The sequence below is a fragment of the Meleagris gallopavo genome, chromosome 2 (genome assembly GCF_000146605.3).
Source record: "Meleagris gallopavo isolate NT-WF06-2002-E0010 breed Aviagen turkey brand Nicholas breeding stock chromosome 2, Turkey_5.1, whole genome shotgun sequence".
NCBI lineage: Eukaryota > Metazoa > Chordata > Aves > Galliformes > Phasianidae > Meleagris > Meleagris gallopavo.
The window spans coordinates 72,829,549-72,835,809 of NC_015012.2; positions in this window are offsets into that span (position 1 = coordinate 72,829,549).

A 6,261-nucleotide genomic window follows, 5' to 3' on the forward strand; every position below is an offset into this window, starting at 1 on the left:
ATTAAAGAATGCTCCAAGATCTCTACTAAAAGTAGCTAAGCTTAAAATATTCATTATCTTTTGTAGAGGTGGTAGAGAGTGATATGGAAAAATATTTTTCAGGTTAGTCAGTATTAGGAAAGGTTATGCAGTAGATTGGAAACCCTACCTCCAAGCCACTGGGCAGTACAATGACAGATGAATTACTGCAGACAGCTGCTATGTTATTCACTAGAAAAAAAGAAGATATGTTTATAGATATTTAAAAAATAAAAAAAAAAGGAAGAAAGAAAAAAGAGAAAGAAAGAAAAAATAAAAGCTATTCTGTCACATTGATGGGCCTTAAACTTATTGCAGTCACCTGGACATCACTGGCAACACTATAGCTCAGTGACAACTGCTTATTGTGGTATTACTGGGAAAAACAAACAAACAAAAAGAAACAAAGAAAATCCCAAAACTACACAGTTTTTACATTGGAAAAAAAAACAAACAAACAAACAAAAAAAAAAACAACAAAACCCTGTAATCCCATCAGTTAACAATGCTTACTACTTACAGATCAAACCACCTCCTCAAAAAAAGATGTACAAAATGATAAATAAAGGATTTCTTGAAAATGAAGTGTTTTCTATCTGAAGGAGCTTTAAAGATACTTAGTGCTAACCTAGGAGTGTCACTCTCATTCAGCTTGAGTAGCACTGAACTCTCACACAGATCAATCCAACCACTTACAGGAGGAAATCATTATCTAGATGGAGGCTTTAGACATATGACAATCATGAGATGACATGATAAGTGTACATGGAATAAAAATAATTTATAAAACTTTAATAGTGACTGGCTGATCAGAAAATATCCATTTTGTGGTGGACATTACTGTGGGGACAAAGATAGCTAACATGGTTGCATGAGGGACAGGGGGGTCCAGAGGCAGTTTTGCAATGCTATGGCTTATTTTTCAGACTGAATTTCCTGATTCAAACAGGTGTTAGCTTGCCCTTTTGGGTCAAATATAGCAAAACCTTTTTTTCTCTGTTACGCAATATAGCTTAATTTTACAGAGAATATGCATCAACCTCACATTTGTATTAGAGGATTACTACTCTAAATAAACCAGAGTTGACTGTCTTAAGATAGTTGCTTAGGTACTTCTATTAACCTTTGTCACATCACAGTAAATACTAAAGAAACCACATACTGAAAATACAGTTAGCAAATTCAAGCCAAAAATAAGTGTGCTTTGAATAAAGCATTACATAGCTGTAAAATAAATGTGCTCTGAATAAAGCATTACTTAGCTGTAAAACTCACTGTCATGTGAAACTCCATGTTTGGAGGAGACAAAATATGTAATGTCTTGGGATTTAACAGACCCTTTAAGTATAACTACCTTAGAATAAACTACTGCAAATCAGCATGCATGCTAAGAGGTTCTGGCTCACCTGGACTGGATAATGAGAGATGGGTTTGAGGAGAAGATAGATCTATGGACAGAACAGAAGTGATGGTGTATGGGCAGAGCAACTTGACAGAGCATGAGAACATGTAAATAGCAGAAGTTGACCTGCAGATGGTTGTACTGCTGAGAGATGCAGTTCTTCAGTTCTTAAATTACTCCTTTTTAAGGAATAATTTCTCCCATGCACATTGGCACCTTTCCTGTCAGTGGTGAAGCTTCACATCACTGCACCTCCCAGATCTGGAGGTGAAAGTATGGGAACTCCTGCCACTGCAATCTGTAGTTTATCTTCCAGAACTAAATAAGGGTTATAACATCTGTTCTTTTATCCTCCTCCTCCTACCTCATAACACACAAGGAAGACTGAGAGAAAAGACTTTTATTTTCTTTTTTCCCCCATTTGTGCTCTTTCACAGAACCACAAGGAGACTGAGACTGGCTGCAAGAGGATGCAATATCTGGGAACAGGAAATCTACTGGATCTGATTTTCACCTCAGCTAGGCTGAAAGAGGAATTCAGGAATCCAGATGGAAGTGATCAGATATCTCTGGTACTAAGAAAGAACAGGAAGATACTGGCATCACTGGAGCATATTTCTAGTCTTTATCTCCTTACAACTAATTAACTAAAGTAAGAATTAGATATCCTTATGATTGCTATTTTCAGCACACAATTTATAATATGACAAATATCTAGAAAACTGAAACTTTGACTTTTATAGAACATTGAAGACAGCAACATGCCTATGCATATGGTAATTTCCTGTAGCACCTGGGCACAGAGGCATTCCTTTGGTTCAGAGATGAGTACTGGACTTTGTCTCCTTTCAGGATATCTCCAGATGCTATTATGGGATGATGACTCCAGCTTGCCCTCCTCAAGCTTTCCGAGGGAAGATCCACAACACAGTGAGATAAACAAACAACTCTGAAGTGTGATCAACAGAGGGACAGTGTGTGCTCCAAAGGCTCATGTGCCTCAGTGAAACAGTTTCCAAATTCAGATTTATCAGGGGAAGCAGTCTTACAGGATCCAGATGCGGGATATTCTTGGACTCTGTACAACTCTGCTACTGTGCCTTGGGAAAGACAGAGACATTTCATGCTCACATGTGTATTTGACATGAATTTAATTTGTATTGTTCTGTAGAAAGTATTTCATTTCCATTTAATGACAAGATGACACACCAGTTTTCCTCTGTTTCTGAACAATGTTTTTCAAGTGTACTGAACATTCACAGATTTGAAAAACAGAATATAAACATCTATTTAGCACATTGTATAATTTTAAGTCTCTCGAGATAAAATTTTGTCAGTGAATTCTTATTACCATTCTGGTGTTCTGAAGACCCTGAAGTATGAAGTTTTATAGCACTATTTTTGATTTGTTCTAAATGAAATAATTAAAATAATGGAATTACTGCAATTTCAGCTAAAGAAAGGACTTTTTATATGAGCATGCCTTTTCAACCAGATGATCCTATTTCACTACAGTTTCTCTGTGAACTCGTAGTATGTATTTAATACAACAACTTCATTGCTATAATAGACTGATATGACTCATAAACCCGGGAGAAGTTCTGAAGTTGACATCATAAGGAAAATCCACCTCTAGACAAGATTTGGAATGTAAGTGTCATTATACATGGAAGACTAAATGCGAAGTTTCACAAAATTATTTTTATGTATATTATTTGAAAGTCAAATGTCATGATCCCATTGTAGTTTTGTATCAAAAATTCCACAAAGACTGTACAAAAACATGTGCTGCATAGTTCACAGAAAATCTTGTGCACAGATAAAGGATTTCTTAGATTACAGCTACAAATAACAAAATTGGGGGTTTAAAAATATTTTTCTATTATATAAGCCTAATTTCCACTTTCACCACTGTGAAACGAAGTTCAAATATTTTTGATCAAAACTGATTTCAAGCCATTCTTGTATGAACAGACCCAGGATTCAATATCATTTTTACAGACTGTGCCCGAGGAAAACTTTCAACACCTTTGTGACGCTATTCAGAGTTCACTTCAGTCCTGTACATGGTAGCCAAGAAAGCTTGAATAATGAAAAAAGGGAATTTGTGAATTTAAAACTTCATATAAGTTGTGATCATTTATCGTGTATGCTTGTGCAGCCTTAGAATTCAGCCCGTATTTCTTACATCACAATTTTTAATTGAGTTATGTGTTGGAGATATTTAGCTATTAGAGGAGAGAATTTGGGTGAGTATCAAGCTCGTAGTGCAGCATCAGTATGAAGCCAGTGTCAAGAAAACCATTCTAACTACACACAAGATTAAAAAAAAAGGCGGAATCTGGCCTACAGATTTTCAGTCAGGGAAAAAATGAACCAAAACCAAAACAACAGAACAGAGCAAAAGGCAACATTAGAATCTTTGATTTTGTTGTTTCAGTTAACCATTTACTCTGATGGTGTTTGAATTGTAACACATTGAGTTGAATGAAGTTTCCAGACGCCTTTTTTTTTCCCCTCCTCTCAGAGATTTCAATGCCAAAACTGAGGGTTATGGCCCATTTAGCTTGAGTATTTCAATTTAGTTGTAATGTTTTTCTTCTCTGTTTTTTGCTCACAAAAGATCCCACACTCAGCTGGACAAGATACAGCACAGGCTGTGCCATCCTAAAAAATACAATGAAGGATTAGAAAACATAACACAGAAGCAGAGGGAAAAAGAAAAATCAAATTCACCGAATGTCAAGTTCTGAGTCAATTTCACAAAGATCTCACATATAGGAAGCCAGATTTAAAAAAAAAATAAAAAAATCTGTAATATGACTTCTCAGTGTATCTGCATTTCTTTGGTGTAACTGTGAATGCATCCACAGACAATTTTGGGAAGAAGTATAGACAGTAAATCATTTTTAGCTCAACTTATCAGGAAGACACAGCATATAAAATGATTTCATCGGGAAGAAAAATACACACTTAAAAAAATATACTCTGTTATTTAATTTCATTACAGACCGAGCAATGTAATAATAATTTGTGTGCTTAATATGTTTGTGTAATTTTAAATATCCTTACACAAACACACACCCTTTACTCATACTGGGTTGCACAATGTAGTAGTATTTCTGCAGGTGAAGATGAAAATAAGTGGCCTAAAACTACATACAGGACATGGATATGTCATTGCTGTTCATGCCCTTCTCTTGTCATCTTGCTCATTGTGTAAGATTTTGTGCCTTTATGAACAGACATTCAAAGTCTCAATACAAATCACTTAATAATCTGCGGGCTGAAAATTTTCTTTTTGGCATAGTGGTCTTGTATTGAAATGCCTCCATTTAATGGCAGGAAATCGTAGAGGGCTGACCAGGTTGTAGGCTTCCTAGATTTGTTTTAATCTCTGTTACTATATATGCCACAGGAAAACTAGTTTTATCTATGAAAACTTACAAAGAAGATACAAAATGCCTGTATGGGAGTATTTTTTTTTTAAATAGTCTTTTCGACAGAATAGATGTGAACTCACTGCTTGCACAGCTCTCCTTTCTGAGTGCACATGTATGAGGATGGGAACAAGAGACAAGAGGATGAGGGAATCAAGAGCACACACTTTGCCTACACCCATTGTGGTATCCAGTGTACAAAAAGAGCATTCTGAATGAAAGGCAAAAAAGTGCCACAGCCTAAGCAGCAAGTGGAAATTCTTTGGCAAACAGAAAGCGCACGGTGCACTCCATTCTCAGAAGTGAAGAGGAGAGCACAGAGAAAGTGCTCACAGCCCAGAGTGTGGTGGCTGCTTATCTGACAGTGCTGAGTGTATATGTTACAGATACATGAAATTTTGCTTTATCCACCTAAAGATTCCCAGTGCAACTCCTTACTATTTATATTACCCTTCACAATTTACATTTCCATCTGTGCCGTATTTTCTGTACCAGCATCCCTGTTTGTGCAAGGACTGTTTCGGATTCTCGCATCATCTCGCTACCGAATCGCAATGACACTCCCTGCGCTTTGCCAGCCTCCACGACAATAACCAGTTACCCCATTCACACGGCAGCTCCCTCCACTCTAAGGACGCGGCAGAGCCGTGCGGATCTCTTTCCGCGCCGTGCGGCCGCAAGCCCGCCAGGTGCGCCCTGCCAAGTGCAGGCTGCGAGGAGCGGCCCTGCCCCGCACGGCCCCGGCAGCGGTCCGGCTGAGCGCAGCGCTCGGACGGTGGCCCGCAGAAGTGATGCGCCGCGGCCCTGCGTAGGGAGCGCAGAGTTGTGGCGTCGGTTCCCTCTCACTGAAGGAGCAGAGGGGCAGGGGCACAGTACATCCTCGGAAGAAGCACTTCGGACGCGGAAAGTGACGGAAGGAATTTGGAAGTTTCTCTGCCTTTTTTTTTTTTTGCCCCTTCTTCCTCCTATTTAAATTGCCTCATTGTTAGCGCGTTGCCCTCGCTCTGGGTTACACCCGACGGGAGGAAAATAAGAAAAGCAGCCGCTCCTCGCCCCCAAAATGAATACCGATGTACTATTGATCAGTTCTTAGCGATTGCAGGAAAGCACAGATAGCGGAATAAGGAGAAACAGAGTCACACGGGCGTGAGCCAGAGCGATGGCAGTCCTGAGGAAGTTGACTTTTGGCAGAGCGCTGACTCAGGTGCGCCTCGCGCCGAAGTTCCCCTGCAGGCAGCAGCACCCGGGGCCGCGAGCGGGCAACGCACCGGGACTCCCTTCGCTCCACGTCCCGGCGCGCACACGGAGCCGCGGTGACTGACCGGCCGCCCCTCTCTACTGGTTGGGCCGAGGGAACGGGGCAGGTACGCGAAGCACAGAGTGTCCGCGAAGCGACTCCGC